Source organism: Lytechinus variegatus, chromosome 17 (genome assembly GCF_018143015.1).
Source record: "Lytechinus variegatus isolate NC3 chromosome 17, Lvar_3.0, whole genome shotgun sequence".
Taxonomy (NCBI): Eukaryota; Metazoa; Echinodermata; class Echinoidea; order Temnopleuroida; family Toxopneustidae; genus Lytechinus; species Lytechinus variegatus.
In genome coordinates, this window is record NC_054756.1 from 12,639,958 (window position 1) to 12,661,911 (window position 21,954).

At 37.2% G+C, this 21,954-nt stretch overlaps 1 protein-coding gene across 1 annotated transcript in view; it reads right to left on the reverse strand.

Moving 5' to 3' along the window:
* LOC121431312 (trissin receptor-like) overlaps nucleotides 1–21,954 on the reverse strand; it is a 49,010-nt gene that overhangs the window by 14,320 nt on the left and 12,736 nt on the right. The window contains exon 2 of the mRNA XM_041628824.1: nucleotides 16,187–16,310. The gene's annotated coding sequence lies outside the window, so the exon portion shown is untranslated. The remainder of the gene's footprint in view (nucleotides 1–16,186; nucleotides 16,311–21,954) is intronic.

Genomic DNA, 21,954 nt, shown 5'->3' on the forward strand with positions numbered 1-21,954 from the left:
GTTTATTCCTATTCCCGTTGTTTCTCTTGGTCGTGATTGTTTTTTTTAAGGGGGGGGGGTATGGCCCCCCCCCTCCCCTCAAATGTTGGTAAATAATTTCGTGAAAGTAATGCATTATTTATGTTCATTAGGCATTACTCTGCAGGTGCAGTGAGAAATCTGCGTCTGTAGTGAGGTGATGGTCACTGGTAATTTAAAAGGATGAACATGGATTTTAAACCGATAGAATTAATTAAGAAGCAGGGAAGTGGGAGAGCCCCTACTACCATGCTTACCCCTTTCTTGGAAGAATCTTTTAAGACTCGCTTTGCATTATGTTGTTTGTTTATGCATTTTGTTTTCCCCCACAAAGGACAATGCCACCAGACGGTAAATAAACTTGACTGTAACGATACCTCTCCTTACATGCCTTACCCGTGAAGACAAAATAACATTTGATACACATGGGTAAGCAGATTTACAGGTTTCCACGCAGAACCTTTTCAGTGACGTCTGATAGGCAGTTTTCTTGAGAGATTAACGGAAAGTTCTTGTACATTCCTCGTCTTCGGGCGCTCCGATACCTCCATCCGTCAATAGATCTAATGTCATCGTCTGAGGTGTCATGCACGTAAAACATTCCCTATAGACTTGTATGTTAAAATGGCACTTTTGAAAAATTCATAAAAAATAAATGTGAAATTAGAGGGTGGAATGTTTCCTACCATTGGATAGGATATATATCTGACATTCCATATCTGACCAGGAAAGGGTACCGTAGCCAGCTCATTTTAAAAATAAATCGCCATTTATAAAGATAACTATGAATGGATCATTCATGGATTCATTAACTGAAACAGTAAAATAACCCTAATTCTTCAGCCAGTCAAAAAATAGTTCCAAGTGACTTATTTATCTTTCCAATTTGGGCGAAGGAAGTTCAGTAGTTACCATTCCAAGAATCAGTGATAGATTTCCAATCATAATCATGCACTTTTGTCAATCAGCTATATCAATTTTTTAAAATATGAATGGGTTGGGTCGAATGAATATCTTATGCCTCCCTGTTGTAATTAGGCTCATGCAACCCTGATTCCGCTCCATCAAGAACTCTCCTTTCCCCCACTCTCTTCCATATCACTTGCGTAATATCTTCCACACATCACCCCTTCATTTTGCGCGCCCACGCACACACGCAAACTCGGACAAATAAGGCACATGGTGAATGCCCGAGTATTAAAATCACTCTTACAAAATACCCCACCACTATACATAGAGAATCAGACGAGCGGGAAACTCACCTTACTAACAATGCACTTGTAATGATGACGCTGTAATTTACACCTCATGTTCTGTACTAAGCCACATTTTGGCTAGAATACCCATTGCATACACTATAATTCAATAAATATTGATCTGAGTACTTAAACAAAAAATAGCCGCTACAGTGATGAGAAGGCACGGAGTGGAATGCCATAATCACGATTAGATATGAACGTAGAGATTGAATGAATTCAACCATGTAACCTGAAATGTCATATCACATTGGAAAATTGCAAAAAGTACAAGTATTCGTGAAAATACCTTCATGAGCATGTTTAGTGACATCAGAGCAAATTAGGCAAATTTTGAATATTAAAATTCAAATATAATTAATTGCAATCATGAAAAAGGAGCTCTAGGAAAGCAAAGATTCATTTTCAAACGTGTAACGCGATTCTTAGATTGTTGATGGTGATGATAAAACTTGGATTATGATGAAATAAATAATCATTATAATAATTTTATAGGAATACAAGTCAATTGGTTATCGTTTCATATTCGAAAACTAACTTAAAAAAAAAATCCTCAACATTTTGATGGAATTAATTGTCTTAGCCGCTTCCCAAGAGCAAAATAATGTATATCGCCAAATGCATTAATCTATAATATGTTATCCTTGAACTTCAGTTTAAGGACTTTCAAGAGAAATATCACTTCAGGGTTAAATGCAAACAAACGAAATAAATTACATACCCGGCATGGTTTTAATATTTCTTATAATTATTAGTGAGTGCCAGAGAAGCTGGTCTTCAAACCCAAACCGATCCATTGAGTATTATAAAGCATTTACCTGCAGATACAAAGCGCGGTTACAATTCACCCTACGAGATATTTACCGATTAAAACTCATTGTTTTATCTACACTTTTATGATACGAATTGTTTTACATTCTGGCAAATTCTATCAATAAAATAATGTTAAACGCAAACTGTAAAGCAGTATATGAAGAAAAATGCCAACGGAAATTGTATTAGGTTAGCGCAAGTCGGATTTAATGGGACGCTTCCGTGTGTCTTGTATTTGTTTATACGTCTAACGTGCATTTGACTTTCAAAGGGAATTGTGGTTAAGCGAAATTGATCAATTTACATTTTTTATATATTAATCTCTGAAAGCATGTGTAAGGTAATCCGGAGGCGAAAGTCACAAAGGAAATTGAGCTCTTTATCTGATTCATCACAAGGGGATTGCACACTCGGGTAGGACTTCACTTAACCCTTCCTAACCTGGGCTATTTGCGAGCTTTTAAAAAGTCCCGGGGGCTTTTCAGAACCCCCCCTCCCCACTAAGATCTCAGTCGCGGATCGCGCAACCGTGACAAAATCGTCAACGAAGGTAGAGGATGACATAATGAACATCTCACGGGTAAATTGCACAAAATTTCGATATATTTTTTATTTGAACTAATTTGATAATTTATTCATGAAATCACACGTTTGCTCTAAATTAACTGAATAAAGCTTCTAAAAAGTTAAATTATGACGATTTTTTTTTGCCATTTCTTACAACTGTAAGGAAAAAAAATCGGTACCAAAATCAAAATCAAATTGTCAATAAAAGTGAGAATAATCACTTATTTATCAATTTAAGATGAAACAGATGTATTAAGTTTTTCAGCAATTTCGGTTTGACGTTCACTTATATAATGTTGCGTAATGTGGGTAACTGCGTGCCTGGACGTCACAAATTTGGTCTAAAAAGTGGCACGAGACATGGAAGTAACTTCAACGAGCGGAGCGGTAAAAAAAATCGTGCAGCGGATATATCGCTAAAATGTTGAGGGGCTGAAAAGCCCCTCCCACCACCAAGTAAGTTGGGGTTAACCCTATCTAGGCCGGGGTATTTTGGGAGTTCATATGGCCGGGGGAGGGCCTCCCAGGCCCCCCCCCTTAAGATCTCGGCCGTCGACCGCGCGATCGCGCCGAAAATTGGCACGTGGGTTGCCTGGGACATAATCTACAAGATTGTATAGCATTTTTTTTCATGCGACTTGCTATTAAGTGATTATGCTAATTTATGCGTAATTAGTATGCGAAATCATTCTTTTTCCTCTAACTCCCTAAATAAAGCTCCAAATGTACTAATTTTTGGTATAGAAACTCTTTGTGGTGTTCTTAGCAAGTGTACATGAAAAAAATTGCGATATCAAATCATTTTCTTATGTATTATATTGTTTTTTGCAATTTCTTATGTATTTCTTTGTTTTTTGACCTTTTGTTTTTCATTGTTTTTTCAATGAAATTTGTTGGGGACTCTTCTATGATCATAAAAAGCATAAAATAAATACATTTAGACCAGCAAAACTAAAAATAATCATGCATTTATGAATTTTGGTTGAAAACACAATTTGCATTGACTTAGTACACAAAATCACGTTTTTGAGCAATTTTTGGTCTGACATGCACTTACATTATGTTGCGTTATTTCGGAATCACGTACCCGGGTGACGCAAAATTAGTCTCATAAGTTGCGCAAGACTTGAAAGTAAAAAGTCAGCGAGCGGCGCGGTCAAAAAATTTTGCGCGGCGAAAATATCGCGCGATTCGTTGAGGGGGGGCCTCCGAGGCCCCCCCCCCCCGGCCTAGATAGGGTTAACATTGGCAAGGTCATTGACGGTAATCGGGCACCTACATTGTACATTGCTTACCTACGTTTATAAATACATCATGTAGGCAAGTAAAATGGTGTCTGTAGTATACAAGGAATGATTATAATACAGTGATAGAATTTTCATAATCTCTTCTCATAACAAGAATATTAATATGAAACATTTTTCTAAAAGCGCATTACCCGCCTTTAGCACGGCTAGCCAGATCAGGTGCTCGAGCATTCACGGAATTCATTCCTACGAGGTATCCATTTGCTACACCTGGGTGGAAAGTGGCAAATGCAGAAAGAAAACGCGAGTGCCTAGGTGGGATATATGTTGCTATGATTCCGTATGGATATAAATTTTCACCGAAGGAATTTCTTTAAGGTTTACATGGTTTAGGCAATGATCAAAACGAAATAAACATTTGAATTAGGTGAATTTGTCATGTATCTCAAAGTTCCCATGCTCGTACTGATGCCTGCAGCTACAATAAACATTTTACAACCGTTTTCCGATATCGGCGCTTGTTGATCAATGGTGTTTGGATAATGCTATACAACTCTTGAGAGAATGGACATGAACTGAATAAAAATTGAACTGATAATGGTTTTCAATATGTGAGTTATTTTTATATTGAATTGAAGCATGTGATATGACCCAATCAATTCATGTTAAATAAACCTGAAGGGTAATTTGATTAATACCTTGTGTTTATTGTAACTTCTTTTCTTAAGGGATAACTGTTAAGGAATATTATCTTGAACATGTTTAAAATATGTTTAAGTTGTAGCCACACTTCCCAATCTCTCTCTCTCTCTCTCTTATCTTTCACCCAACGGCCCTGCTTCAACACCATAGCTCAATGTCCCATATTTTCTCCCGGTTTTCGTTTACTAATAAAGTTATTTTTCGTTCATTCTATTCTTTTGGACCTTACAGGCATTCTCAAAACTGATTTGCAGTTTATTTGATTATTATCACGAATCTTGACCCCACCATGCAACGAACCTAAATGGAGAAGAGTGCTGAAGGCATTGTGAATATTCATTAGCTTTTCATTCATGATAAATGAACTGCTTCGAAAGGTCTAGCATAGTTTCAGGCGCCGGAATCAGTCGGAAATTATTGTAACCAAATATCAGCAACTGAATTCGATTTGGTCAAACGATTTCTTTCTGTATTTCTCTACCTTTCGATCTTTCATGTTCCTCCGTTGTCGGAACACTGATTGTGCAATCCATATCCCCCAGGTCATTCTTATCAAGTCTTTTGAGAGTCACAGACAGACACATACACACGTACCTTCGCATGGCGTAACAGCCTAGGGTGGCGACTTTTCGAGCTACTTTCCTCTGAGGGTGATGGAACAAACATAGCAATGCTTAATTCTGTAAACGTAGGATGCCGTCTCTTTTCTGACCTTCCTTATAAAATGTGCCCTCCGACATGTCTAATTGGGTACATCATTTGTTTTATCAAACATCTGCCCACCTTCCCCCTTCCTTTCCTCTTCACACCCGCATTAGATGCACACGCACACACCCACTCACTCACTCTATGCTATATGCCATTTGTTTTTAAAATACCTTATCGCCCCCCCCCCCCCTCTCTCTCCGTCTCTCTGTTTATGTGTATATTCGAAATTTCCTTTTCTTTCCCCGACAAAACACTGAAGAGCTCGGATCCAAAAGTAAAAAAAAAACCAGTTATGAATATTATGTTGTCGATATCATTCCATTTTCCAGTTAGTCCTTTCAATAATGAAAAGTTAACCTGATTTCTCAGCAGAGCGCAACAATTGAAAAATGTATATTAGAGCCTTTTTTTTAACATGCTTGTACGAAAATATGTAATGAGATATGTTTTTCTCAGAGGAAAAAAAAGATACAAACATTTGGGAACGAAGTCTTGAAATGCATCCTATTCTATCTCCATGTCTCTCCCTTTGATTTTCCCTCTAGAAATTCCTCCCATCAACCAATGAGCATTTCATCTACATTAATAACTGCCTGCCCAATAAGCCGTACACAGCCGTTCCCTTGATATAAAACAAACACCGCGACAAATCACGGTTGGTTCGGGGAACAAAATACTTTCACCCAAAATAGCGACTGATCTTCTACATCAATATAAACCTATTTTGGAAACAGCATTTCCATTACCTAAGGGGAAACCTCTGGGTTTCTATATCTCCGAAACTCGAGACACGCACTGGGTGAATTGAATCTCCCCAAAGCCATTTTAGAAGAAATCCTGCCCGGGTTGCCCTTGGCTTCCATGAGCTCTTAACCATTCCCACCAACAAACAAGAGACATATCAAAATCTCTATACTTACTTGTATATTGCATGTAGTTTACAGGTTTACCTTTGTGGGATGATGGATGACCAGGGAACACTTCGATTTTTAACATGATACAAAACTTTTTTTTTCGAGACAATTTTGAGCAAGGCAAATTATGATAATTTGCTCCGTATCTCAATATTTTGTCATGTCTGTATTTATATTCCTAACCAATTCATTTCTTCAATAAATAAGAACTTATACAAAGCAATGGCATGTGTGATTTGACAAAGTGGTGTTGGGCTCAGATTAAAGAATGATTGGCGTTCTGAGGGGTTATCGGATATTTCACTCTATAGATTCATACTTTTGTGAAAAAAATAAAGCTTTGCAGTTTATATCTTCATTAAGGGCAATAGTTTCAAGCTAAGAATGATTAAAAGCCTCAATTTATCATTTATGATTTCATCTTTTCCTGGATCGTAAAAGGTTTTGGCCGTTTTTCCATATTTCTTTGTAAAATCTTCCAAAGACCAGGAAGATGGGAATGATCTATAGGTATAGAGTTGACATAATTGACATAACCTTTTTCATTTGAAAAAAAAAATGTACAGTAAGGTTTAAAGAATATTATTTTCATTTTATCTTACTGCACTTATAATCAAGCCCATTTTTCGCCAGATTTCCTAGGATCGATTAAGTGCCCCCATCCAGACAATCGGCCACCATGCCCAAATAGGTGATTACCGCTTCTTATACAGTCATTTACAGTCAAAATGATTCATACAGATCGGTTAAGCCGGGGATTCGCCAATAATCGTAAGAATTTAGCAGCCTAATTGACGATTAGTTATCTGAATTGCATAAATTATACATTTATGAATGCAAGTCTAGAGGGTATAATTGTTCGTTTTTTGTTACTTGTAGGTTTGCGTCTTAATGTATAACTCCACATAGTGACTCAATCGCAGTCTCTGAATATAAATATTTTCAGTCCTGTGGATAGTCATGCTATTCCTGGGATGAATTTAATTTCATTGAGAATCGTTCAGATTATTCGAGCGTTGGCGTAAACTTAGACGGTAAAGAAGGTAATTTCTTCATTCGGTATTTAGTTGAATGACGACAAAATAGTTTTAAAACACACCACTATCAAGATCTCCCATTCCTTGTCTAGTAGGGGAGGTGGTTAGGTTTTACAATCTACCAACATGAAAACTCTAACACATTTCGTTGACAAAACATTTCCCTTCTGACGTATTGAATTTGTGCATCCACTCAAATGCAAATGTCTGTTGAAGAGGGGTTTGATGGCTTTCAAGGACTATCTTCACCAGGTAAAGTTGACCTATTAAGATCCTTGGTCTGCGGCAAGGATTTTTTTACATCAAGCATCTGATATGGGATAGATTGACCGTATTCCGACCACGTTGTCATTGTATCTCCGTCAGATCCGGAGATGCTTGAATAAAAGATATCCTCTATTACAGTCGGAAGACCAAGGGGGATTCCGCCGGTCCTCCAGGGGGAAAGGACTGTCCGGCGAAGAGGGTCGTTGTGACCTAGAGGGCTCGGAACGTTTGTATGTCCGACAGGTACCTCGCTGTTAGCTGACAAATAGAGATCGTGTTCATTCAATAGGGTTGCCCTGACGATTCATAAATCAATGTGTATCTGTGATATGGAGTATTTATTCGCATCAGATTCAGTAATACGATTTTCAAACAACAGTTGTTAGGATTAAGACAATCTTTTAAAGAAACCTTTGTCAGACATGTCAAAATATCAATGTTTCTATGTATGTGTATTTTTTTCTTTCACGTCTGGGTTAATTTGATCAGGGAAGATTTTATTTTTCGAAAGATAAAAAAATATATACTGAATATTTATTCAAAGGTTATGTTCTTATTTTCAAACGTTTACTTTCATAACGAGATATTGCCATGTAATTTGATATATTGTTTTATGAATTCAGTGGCAATGATATGATTTTGCAGAAGAAATCTTTATTTGTAAAAAGAAATAATAATCATTCCTTGTGTTACAACATGCAAATGACCCCGGTGAACAGGTGAGAATCTTTGTTTCCCAATAAGACCGTTATTAGGTATTCATTTCAATATTTGAAATCCCTACTGGAGTCACACGAGGGGATGTGGAAATGAAGTTCGACTGGTACATTGATATAACAACTGTTCACAAACACATTTTGCTGAAATGTTTATGATATGTTTAAGTTACATGCAAGTACCGGTACAAGAAAACCAAAGGCTATTTTGGAAAGCAGATTCATACCTCTGAAAAATAAATCCTGTTCACAAAAATACAAAATAGCTAATTAATAAATGAATTATGATAATGACTGGATTCATATAGGGTTTTTTCCCCAGAGGATACAAAGAGCTGTTAAAGGCATGAAACAAGTTGAGTTTCTGGACCCTGGGAACTAGGCCCTGGGGCCTGGGAACATTATTTTGCTGGGGATACTGAGGTTCGTTTGACAAGCAAAAAATAAAAAGGGTTTCAAAAGAGTGAAAGCCGTTTTGGTGCCAAGAAATTTGACAAGAAAAAAAAGTTTAGGGTTATTTTCCTTGATTTTTTTTCCCATTTGCCACACGTACCAGAATTCCTGGGGGTGCTGCGTATGGAGAATAATACACGCAGCACCCCCTTGGAACAATCCTACTTCCAATGTTAAGGTTTATAGTTATACGGGTGTGTTTAAGATGCCCTTTGAAGAGGTCAAGTGAGGAGCTGTTTCAGAAATAATGTCCTTAAAAAAAAAAACCTATAGGTTCTGGGATAAGGTGCGCACACACAGATATTCCCTTCACAAACATCCACCCCCACATCCACTCGTCCATGCGTCTGACATCTGCCATGTCGCCATCCATCGTTCCTATTCTTTTCCGCTTTAACCGTATTGAATTCAAATGGGACACTTTTCAAAATGAAACAAATCTCTTCTACGTTTTCCCCTTCTTCAAATGACGAGGTTATTTTTCGATTTCCGATACGATTCCATGCATAATTGTGCCAAAAAGTACAGACGTAAATGGCCCCGAAGATGGGGCGACCAGGTGCTACATTTATCATTTAGCGTTACGCGATAACCTACCGTGCTCTCTTGATATCTATGTCAGGTGTCTGTTTCCGAGAACTAAAATTTCTGAAGATTCAAAGATGTGTTAAGTCTGTGTTCAGTTGTTCTTCACTCTATTTATTTATTTATTTATTTAACTCTCCATCTATCTATCCTTCTATCTATTTATCTATCAATTTATTTATTCACTTCTTATTTTTTTTTATTTATTAATCAATTAATTCATTTATGCATTAATGATAATTGTATACATAGTGGCACATACTACTAACTTAATCGTCTTCCATGTGGCCCTGTTAACAAGAAAGAACAAAAACAACTAATATTGATAATGATAATAATAATAATAGGCAAGATAGTATACAGTAATAAACAATAAGTACAGGCACAAAATGCATGTAAACGGGTTATAAGAAAAACATGTATTGGTAGCCTTGGGAATTATTTCCATTTGATAATCAACTTTGACAATTGGTATCAAATTTTGTGAATCTAGATTTTGAAGGTATAAAAACAAAATAACATAACAATAAATTAGAACGAAAAATAAAGTACAAAATATCTAAAATGAGAGATAAGTCAATACGTATGATAGAAAACAGAGCGTTAATCGTGGAGGTAGAACTGAATAACTATCACTGGACAATAATTATCCAAGTTATCCCAAGGAATGGATAAAGTTTATATCCTTGGTAGACCTATATCTATGAGACTAAAGCCTTAAACAGTTTTATTTTTTTGTTGTTTTTTTTCCTGCAAGTCAGGGAGCAGGGCATTTTTTATTATTATTAAGCATTAATATTTTGGGTCCAATTGAATTTATTTCCCTAGAAATTATTGAACATTCGCAATACATAGTGTTTTGGAGCTTAATGTCTAGTAAACAAACGAATTTGATGAATAAGTGAAATTGTGTAAGTTATTTTCAACCACGATCAAATAAATTGAGATGATATACTTTTTTTTCGTTCAAGACCCCAGCCATTAAAGCAAGATTTATAGATTCAAATGAATTATCAATTTACAAACAGGACTTAGTTTAGGATTTTACATACTAATATTTTTCTCAAAAGTATATCGAGCACAAATAAAAATCACTGTATTTCCATAATGTAGTATAATAAATTCAATTATGGAATACTAGCATGACTAGGGAAAAAATCAAAGCGTTTGCTCACATGAAACACACAGCACACATCCACAGGATTTTATGCTACTCGGTCACAGGGTTATTTTCACTAACACCTTTAAATAGAAGCAGTTAACATCTTTAGTGTTTGTTCAGGGGTGTTTTGAGGTCTGAAACTCAGATTCTTTGTTTGTGTAGCCTCCTTCCAAATGCTCCTTGTTAACTACTTGGGTGCTTTTCCGTCTCTACTTTTTTTTTCTTTAGTGCCATCACAGCATTCACTTATCTCCCCTCCACTCTATTGGTTCAACGTGTAGTAGGGTAAGGGGAAACGGAGCGCATTCAATATGTTTTCTGTTCGCTTCACTCTCTCCTTTTCAGTACCTTTGTCTGCCTCTCTGAATCTCCCTTTTCCTCTTCTATTTAACTCTGTCTCTCCTTTGCTATCCAATCGTGTATTGTTTGTAACTTAGTTAAAGACTACTCCACTTTTTATTTTATTATTAGTCTGTCATTTCCTCCTTCGTTACTACGCCACTCCCATCATCATCATCATCATTACACAACCTCTTATTTGACTTCCCTTATGGCGAGGGAGAGAGAACAAAGGTTGTGATGATGTCGACGAAGATGGTGATCGCAATTTTTACCCAAGTTATTGTTTTCTTGTTGATTTAACTAATCATAAAAAGTTCTGAATCCATAAACTTACGCTATGTCAACTACCACCATCTCAACATTAGGCTATGGCCCCAATCCCAGTGTGTGTTTGTGTATATGAACGCACGTGCACCGCAACCTACAAACGATCTATGTTGTATGCTGCCTTTGATTCTTAGCATGGGTCATTTTGCATACGATAAAACATTTAGTTGAACGTAAATTCCCGCACATTCAACGCACTATACTTACGCCCAAAAGAAGGCAATCAAATGCGCTAACGACAAAACAAGTGTGTGTATCCCCCCTCCCACGCCCTCGATATTCCTAAAAACACACTCACGCACCCCCCCTCCCCACGCACACCCTCATATCCGCCTTTCCATCCAAGTCCCCACCTACCCACCAACCGATCGGACGGGGGACTTGGTCATGACTTCCTGCTTTAAATCTGATCTCATTTACTGCAGTCACTGGAGACGGGAACAATAAATGGATCCAATTTAACTCGTATCGATTACTTGCATGTAGGTTAAGACCCATTCTAACACAATTTTAAGTTCTGGGGGAATGTATGATCAGTTGAAATTTAGTGCAAGGCATTTTTATCAGGAAGATAGTCTGATGTGAGAAGAGGGCTTGAAACTGATCAAGTAAAGGATAGGGCAAGAAGGGGTTGGGGGACAAAAAACAAGATGGGATCATTCAGGTCGAAATTTCACTGAAAATGATGAATGTAGTACAGAAAGTATAATAGTGTATCAATCTGATCACAATAGATAAATCTACAGAAATTTAAATATCTTCTCTTTGTCATGTTTGTTGATGGCATATCAAATATCGAATTTTATGATTGTGGATATGCAGCGCCCCCATCAGCGCTCTTTGTCTTTTAAATTCTCGTTCGTAAATTTAGGGCCTATCCTAAACATTGGCGTGAATTCATAAAGTCCAATTCAATCTTGTCTTGTCTTGGGTTACGTCGGCATATGCAGACTTGCTGTACTCCTCAGAAAGCAATCTTTATCCCGCAAAGAAATTTAGAAAAAGAAAAATACGCAGAGTGAAAATTGTATTTTTCATTCAAATTGCAAATACATCCAGGAGATACATTTCTTATCCACATCATTGCAGTTAAGCAGGTTTATGTTAATAATGAAGTGAAATAGAGACCAACGCAATGGGGTCATCGAAGGCTTTAATTCCATTGATTAATGAGATAAATTAGATAATTTCCCAGTTTTCCTTTGCCTTTTCTGTCTCCTTCAAAAGCGAATAGGGACGCATTTGGCAGTGATATGCTCTATATAAGCATGTTGGTGTTATTATTATTTAGTTTTTTGAACAGGGTCAACGCTGGGCAAAGAGTTTTGCAATGAACGATAGAGAGATAAAAGCATACTATGATGTGGGTTAACATGGGTATTGATCATTATGATAGCGTCATTCAGATTGCGCTAATCAAATTAGAAGTCCGTTCTTTCCTAAAGATGTATTTTCCACCAAGCATCTATGGATTCTGTCCCTCAATATGAAATTTTGATGATGATCACAGAGTGAATATTAATGACACTGTCGACTTCCATTTCTAATCTGGGTTCGCAATATTGATGACACAATTCCTTAGTGAGCACCTGATATTGTTTTAAAGTGTAACCCTTCGGGCCAAAAAGTCGACTGTTTGATTTGGCGCCATAATATTCCGATGAATATAATGAGTTGGTATGTTAAGAGAGGGGTAATTTAGCACATTATCCATTGGCATTGTATTGCATCGTTTACAAAACGATGGGTTAAACACCGTAAATAGAAATTCAAGAACAAAGGCGGTAAAGCAAATAAAGGAAAATAGTCGAGATAACACATTTCTCGACAAAGACATCACCCATTAGTGTACCTATGGGGGGCAGACTGCCCCCCTGACGAGTCAAAACCCACGCAAGGGACATATCCCTGCCCCCCTGACGAGTCACAACTGATCCCTGACGAGCCACCAGTGCCCCCCTCCTTTGAAGTTTGAGACCTTTTTTTTTGGCTTATAAATTTTGTTTCTGGTGCGAAATGTCCTTTATACCCCGTTGAGGACCTTTTTTTTTTGGGGGGGGGCTTGTCATTTTTTTTGGCGGACGTTGCCCCCCCCCCTGTGGAAAATCCTATATAGGTACAGCCTTGACGGTGCCGGGTAAAAATGGCAGAGGTAAAAATGGCAAAGGTAATAATGGCAGAGGCAAAACTGACAGAGGTTAAGATCACGACATGCTAGATCAGCAATGAAAAAATAGAGCCTTTCCAGTTAATATCAGTCATAATTATTGACCTTGAATCGACTCCTAAATCGACACAATTAGTATTATGAACTGATGAGATATTATTTGGATTTTTTGTCATCATTTTAGGTCTAATATATACTTTATCGTTGATATGATTAAACTCAAACATTTTCATGCCAAAATGACTTCAATTATTGAGTGAAAGGATTTATCTTGATCAGTTCGTATAGTAGAACAGCATTTCGTCACACATACCAACAAATTGTAATGTAAACACCAATGTGCGCTACCATTAACACACTGAAATAGACGAGTTCGGGATTTCTTTGAACCACTTGCATAACTTTGATAACAGAAAAATAACAAAACGTTCTGTTATAAAAGTAAATTTTCATATTTCAACATCATATTAATGGATCCAAATAGATATTGATATGATACGTATATAGTTTAACGTAAATGATAAAATAATAGCAATAGTGCTCATTTTTTCAGAGTAGAACCTCATTGCAGCTAGTCCAAGTGGATATCAGGTTCCTTAACTAGTTTCTATGGTAACGGGTACCGCATGAATTTTGAAATGTGTAGCGAATCAGGGATTTTAATTTATAGGTTTTTCTTAGGTTTCTTGAAGGGGAAATTCACCCTGACGAATGGTTTACTGTAGAAATAGCAGAAACTATATTGATGAAGGTGTGCGGAAAACCCACCAATGATTAAGAAAGTTATTAGTTTGAGTTTTTGATCCGTGACGTCGTATACTAGTAACTACCCCATATTTTATGGGCCAAATTGTCTACTTTTAATTTTTTTTAATCAGTGGCTCGTGATGGCTAAAAAAAATCTTTCAAGAGCGGATGTGAAATTATTTGTATGTTAATACACTTAAGGTACAATTAAAACAATTTATTTTTTTTTAGAAAATGACATTCCATTTATATTTTTTATTACACCATATCTGGGAAAAAATGCTCGCAGATGACATCCCCATTAACATGTATAATTTTAGTAGCTTTTTAAATCTTTGATTGATTCTCCGCCTAAAGCCCTCACCAATATCATTCTAATAAACTTTATGTCAGTGTGAATTTCCCCAGTAACGAATATTTGGGATCCACTGTGTTCTTCAAATTTGAATATTAGAAGAGGGATTTGACATGAAAAGGTCGTGCATGTAAGTCCAGGAAAAAAAGAAAGAAATACCAACTAAAGTGTTATCATTTTCACCTCTGCCATTTTTACCCCTGCCATTTTTACCTCTGCCATTTTTACCTCTGCCATTTTTACCTTTGCCATTTTTACCTCTGTCATTTTTACCTTTGCCATTTTTACCTCTGCCATTTTTTACCCCTGCCATTTTTACCTTTGCAATTTTTACCTCTGTCATTTTTACCTCTGCCATTTTTACACCGATCCGTTCCTGACAACACCTAAACTAAATAAAGGACTGATGAAATTCAGTTAAAGCTATTAAGTTCTATCCCATCATCCTCTCCTTATGCGCGCACCTGGTTTGTTTTCATACGCGCATCATTCATCAGGGGCCCATTTAATAAAGGACCTGCAACAGTTGTAACTCTGCCAAAATGGCAACTTCCATGGTAATAGGTCTCAGCAGCCGATCAGAATCAAGGTTTCTATGGTAGTTGCCAAAATGGCAAAGTTACAGTTGCAAGTCCTTTATGAAGCCTTTATCCAATCGAAAATCAAAAATAATTTGGTACGTAGAATGCAATATGAATTATCACTCGTTATTATCTGAGTGGTTTAGCGATGCATTAAAAACGCGTAGTTTAGTTTCAGCGCTTCAAATGCCTGTTCAATACGAAAGCGTCTTCCTAAAATGGCCAGAATCCGACGAATATCTCATAGGTTCCTCGAACATTTCTGGTATTCCAATCTGTGCCCTCCAATATAATATATCATTTTGATCATTAGAATTATTATTTAATTTGGTCGAATTAACAAACCTAAAATGAAATCTGCCAAAGAATTATTTTCCTCTTTGGTTTAATTTTCTTTTTTTTTCAGGTCATTTGCCTCCAGCGTCTCCTGTTTTACAATGATAAGAAATAGGAAAAAGCACTTAAATGTATTGATTTCTGACAACAGCAGCTAATATCGTTGATTTCCTTCAAGACCCAAGACGAATATATATATACGATATTCCGGCTGCGTGACTTTTAACTGACCGACAGTTCCGGCACTAAGAGGAAATAAAAACAATATTCAAGATCAATAATACTTGTCGAAAGAACTTGCTGATTTCACAGCCGACAGGAGATCCTAAAAAAACGAATCGAAGACATATTGCCAGAAAAAAAATGGTCATTGCCTTTCATGTTTTTTTTCATTAATGTAAGCTGTGGTTATTTTTTTTCCTTTAAAGAGAAAATGAGTCGGGGACGAGAGGGGGGAGGGGAGGAATAGCGGAAATAAGAATTGCTACTCCCTCACATCCTATTTTGTTTTTTTTTTTTTGCTCTTTTGTCAAAATGTGCAATTTTACTCCTATTTTTATGGAATCATCTAAATGTTTTAATCACGACGTGCTGTATCTTGTTTTTTTTTAGAGATGTGAAAATAAATGAATGTGACGATTAATTTGATTGATAATTTTCTTAACTTCATGTATATATATATATATATATACATATTATCTTTTGCGACTGATCCATACATGTATATATTATTATTATTATTAAAGCTGTTGCGAATATGATCGTATTATTCTGTAAACACACGCCCAAAATAAAATTTTAACATGTTAAGTAAAATATATCGCTTGGTAAGGTCACCGTCATTCCGAGATTATCAAAATAGGTAACAAAATATTATTTTGCTTACCCGAGAAACAACAATTTGGTGAAAGCTGTCACGTTGCATTCAATTCCGAAGAGTAAATGTCGCCTACATATCTCATCCAATCGTAGAACAGCTCTATTAACTTCGGAACTTGTCTGTGAATTACCTGAATGAATGAGAAATCCACAAGAATGCGGGTGAAAATTACACGAAACTTGATCATCCCACTTTTTACATTAATTGTCAATTACGATGAATAAAGTACCATATTGATAATGTTAATAAAACATTTACCACATTTTTTTAAAAGACAGCACCTCCACTTCGTTTCGGTCGTACTAATATCTTTGGTGTAAAAGGGGGCTCATTCCAAAAACATTTCGTTTACCAATGCAATGCTGTGTTGAAAATCAATCCAAACTTGTTATTTAATTTTCATATTCCCGTTCTCCCTAATCAACTTTTTTTCTCCCTTTCACCCCAACCCCTCCACACCAACCTTCCCCTTTCTCTCTCCCTCTCCCCCCCCCCCTCTCTCCATCTCACTCCCACACACACCCACACGCAACGAGAACAGACTTACTCATCATCTCCCTCTATTCCCCTTTATTATCTTTCATCTGTCTCCATTTCTCTCGCTCTCTTTTCTCCCCTTCTCTCTATTTCTTTCTCTCGACAGATCAATGACCAAGGAAAGTAAAAAAAATGCTTGCCACAAACATAGCTAGCTTTGGGGTTTACGAAATGTCATCTTTGACATGTTTGAGTACTTTTGACCTTCCTGAGATGGACTGAATTCATGTCTCGAAAAAAAATAATGTATAAATTTGCATGTTTGTGCAGTTTATGAATTTTTTATACTAGACTGTAGAGTATAAAAAAGATGCATTCTCACAGTTACCAGTCATTGTCATGATCAAGACTTAAAGGTAGCAGTCTAATGATTCCTTACGGGATTTTTTTCATCAGCCAATATCAAGATTGTTGTGAAAGGGTTCCCCATAATGGTGCGCTTTTTCTTGACAATGTATTTATACTTTTTGCCCCTAAATCATAAATACTGATAAAATAAGAAAATAACAAATATTCACGCCAAACTGCATTTACCATGTTTACAAAAATAAATTGTACCATATCAATAGAGTATGGGAGATTGAATCCTAAGATCAATACCGGTTTAATATGATAGGTACATGTATTTATATAAATTCATATAAATGTATAATAAATGTATATAATGTACATGTACCACACATAGCTGGAACCTTGGAGGCTAATTTCAAAAGCGAAGCTATAACATGTATATGGTTATGATAATATACAAGCAAAAGACGAAGAATGAGGGTAAAAATCAGGATTGATATAGAATTCAATCCCACTACATTGCGGCTTTTGATGCACATCAAGAGATCAAACAGTGAGACGTAACCTAAGGGCAAATGAAATGCGTTTCTCTTCGAGAATGCATTACATATAATCATATCTGGCTGCATGAGAAATGTAACTAAAGATATCATTCATACGCATAATGATTGCGAGATTATATCTTGAAAAGAAGAGAAGGAAAACTGCCATCCATACAGTGATAACTCTGGCGCCGTTTACCAGGCTTACACCAAAGCGCGACCGCGTATGGAGTTGTTATGAGAGAATTATTAACAAATCAATTTCTCACACGGATTAGAGTGTTATACTAACATTGACTCACAGGCAATGATTGCAATCGCTATATGTTTATTTATTATCATAAGATCACCTGATAACATCATGAAGGGCAAAAATATGTTTGTTTTCATTAACCAAATTCGAGATTTGAAGTGAACTTCAGTAACCCCTTATTGACTTCCACCTGATGTCAGACATACAGTACACGTACTTAAATCCTGCATACAAGGCACTTCAGGTTTTGAGTGCCCTCCTCACACACTGGTCCCATAATGCATCGGTGTTTTTTCAAAGGTGATTTGTGAAAGAAAATATGCATGCATTTCTGTCTCTTTTTTTGCACTTTTCCGCAGAAGAGATGTTCAAAGCTTACATCTACATCTGTACCTTTTTAATGGGTTCAACTCCGCAACCGTTAGGGCACAAAAAATAGCTAACTACACCCTCAAAGTACACCAACCTTATTAGGGAGAAAAAAATAGATTTTTTTCTTATATAGTATGAATAATCTGTATCATCTTCAATATTAAAGATTAAACTCTTTCCTACGATCAACATGAACAAGACTATACAAGCGACACTCTTAAAAGTAAATTAAGCGATAAATCAACATCGTTTTAGAGCTCACATTGTGACTGCACTTTAGCACATCACATTTTGTTTTTAGGTCCTTTACTACAGTTACTAAAGAAACTGCTAGAAGTGCTAATTTAGAACTGTATTCTTTAGAGTGAAAGAGCAAGCGAAGTTCATAGAATCCTCGTCATAGGGTAAGCAGATTCTAAGTCAATGGTCGCCCCAGGTGACTGGAGTGACCACAGTGATCGATGAAATCTTTCATGTCTTGGGAGAAATATAGACATTACAAGTATGTAATGCTGCCCCAGTCATAACGGTACCAACTCCATGCACAACAATTAGAGGACCTTCGTGGTAACGTATTTGTGCTGTCCGGTCTCAGCCGATTTTAGTCATGTTAGTTGGTGTGTCTGGCTAATAGCGTCTGTCGCTGGCGCCCGTCGGGAAAGCAACATTCATGACGTTTGGTGTGCGAGCCAAAATAATGATGGCTAACAGAGGTAAAATTCGAAGATGCATTACATTTTTGTTTTTATTTTTGTCAAGTATTTTGACTGCTGAGAAGTCTGCCAATGCCACCGTCAGCGTGTCCTTGGAGCGCACCCTTCAGTGAGCAAGCTTCATTTGGGAAAAATGGAAAGAGTTTAACATTCGATGATGTATGGTAGCTTGCCGCCGAGTGGTAATTGTAAAAAGGACGGCATAAAAGCATGTCACTGCACAGTTCTGATGAGGGATCATGGGCCTGTTATGGAAGATGTTTTAATATTTCTTAGAGAGATGGCGTTTGATGATCCATTACCTCCCGATGTGGGTGAAAATGACAATATGTATCAGAGCATGGTCAATGGAACTCTGTGTCAGTAGCTCCATGCACGGACCTGGGAGAGGGGTCCGTGATCAGGGCTAATGAAATTCAGTGTCTTGTCATAGCTGCTACTCCCCCTCCCCTTTTTCACTCTCTCTCTCTCCCTCTCTCTCTCTCACACACACACACACTCTCTCTCACCATCTCTCCAACACACCCCTCCCATGTACATTAAAGTGTACTCCAAGAAATCCTGATTTTGGAGTTTCTAGCAGAACTATGTTAGAAGTTCTTTTCAGTTTCATAATCATGTTGATATTGCCTATATTGAGCGGGTCCTATTAGATTATGCGGTCTCCTGCTTCTCTCGGATTTCAGATGTAAATCCCCGGGGAAATCCATCCTATTCTGATTGGCACGGTTTAGAGGGATCTTCTCAAGAGCCTTCATAGCTTCTTAGGATGATCTATCTAGTCTCACCCGTCCATCATATAATAATTCACCCATCCCGATGCCATGATGCTCCATCAGTCCTTAATCTGACAACCTGATCATCGTCCGTAGGAAGGGATCAGGGGGTACATGGGACACTTGCCAGTGCATCCTCCTCCTTTTAGTTGGGGGGGGGGGTGGAGCGTTATGGCCCAGTGGATTCATCTTCTGACTTTGAAACAGAGGGTAGTGGGTTTGAATCCCAGCCATGGCGTAATTTCCTTCAGCAAGAAATTTATCCACATAGTGCTACACCCTACCCAGGTGAGGTGAATTGGTACCCGGTAGGAAGAAATTCCTTGAATGCTTGAGCGCCAAGGCAGCCCGGCTACAACCGGGGTAATAATAATAGCAGGGCCCGCTGGGAGAACAGTTTTCAGAACTGAAGTGGCTTCCCTGGGTAAATATACCTATAATATCATTATTCTATTACAAAATCTGCCCATGTTCCACACCCCTCTTTCGTGAAATCATGGATCTGCTGTTGGTCGAAGACATTAACGGATGGCTTTGGATGAGAATTAAACAGCGACTGAACTCAAGAACAGACTGGAAGCAAAGCTCCATTTCAAAATGTCAATATTTCTATTACAGATGTCAGCCGATTTTGGAGCAAACAACTGTATTTTATTACTTAAGAAAATGACAGGATAATTCTCTAGAGGGCTAAGGAGTCAGTGTGTATCAATTCTTGCAGTTTTTGGCAGTTTGGGAGCAAGTATGTATTTCTATGCCAAACGCCAATGAGAATGTGACGAGTGAACTAAAGGATAATCATGGTAAACGCAAAATAAATATATCATCAATAATTGTATTGATATAGGGAATGCATTACGGCACAGTGGAACAGTTTGCATAACACGCTTAAAAGTTAATCTTATATCAACTTCCGAAAACATTGTTTATTTGTTTTCGGAGGTTTGCGGGCGAGCGAAACCTAATTTCATGTGCCTATCGTAAATATCGGTCAACTAGTGATGGCAATGTCTCCCTTTTGTACAAATTTATTTACTGTAGCCTTTGGGGCGCCTGATATTCACTTTATCACAAGTAGCAACTTGCTCTACAACATTGCATCGGGTTTTTTTTCAATCCTTAAGAAACACTCACATTAGAATTCGTTCCTTCACTGTTTCCATACTGTTAATACATGTATATTCTTTCAATGCAACTACAAAGATTTAAAGAAAGAACCCAATTAATTGTTAATTGTTTATTGTTTACTTAATAAGTGGTAGCCCATTCAACAACAGCTGATCTTCCATGGGGCCCCTATACAAAAGAATACAATTACAGAAACTATTTGCTATTCAACAATAAAAAAGATATTCAAAATGTCATGTGAAATCAATGCAAAAAAGCTGAACTGCGAAGAAAGCTAAAATAAACATTGCAAAATAAGAACGATTATTTCGACCGTATTAAAACATTAAAATACATAAAATTGAACAATGTAGAAACTGCCAAGATTAACATTAATCATCAATCGATCTGAGATGTTTTTATGAGTTTGTAAAGGAAAACACTTCATCTTCCTTGCCTGTACCCCCGCCGAACACGATTCATGACATACCTTAAAAGCACAAATAGCCTGGAGGTGTGATTGCGTTAAGCCGTGGGTTGAACACGGATACAACACGGTGATAACGGTCTAAGCTATTACGTTTCACTTCGGATATCACGTAAACATGTTATTTTTCAGTTACTCTAGCGAGTGAGGCGTCTTTTGTATCACGCTGTAATCGGTAGAAGAGTAGATTGCGAAAGAAAGACTGGTGAAACGAAAATGAGATCGTCTGATATGCAGCGAGAAATAATGACTTTACTCTATTTAATAAAGGGTGAGGGCGCATTAAGTACATGTCTGTATCAACAAAAATAGTAGCAGTAGTAGTATAGTAAAAATAGTAGTAGTAGTAGTAGTAGTAGTAGAAGAAGAAGAAGAAGAAGATTAAGAAGAAGAAGATGTATAGCAGTAGTAGTAGTAGTAGTAATAGTAGAGGTAATGGTGGTTACTCATATAGGGTACAGGTACACCTTTCCGTGCTCATGGCGCTTTAAAAAAAGGCCCTGCTATTACTATTATCTCGGCTAAGCTTGGTAACCGATTAAGGCGTACAAAGCTTTTTGAGGAATTACTTCCTGCCGGTACCCATTTACATCACATGGGTCGAGTGCACCACACAGTGGATGAATTCCTTGCTGAAGGAGATTACGCCATGGCTGGGAATTCAACCCACTATCTGTTTCCAAGTATGGAGACTAA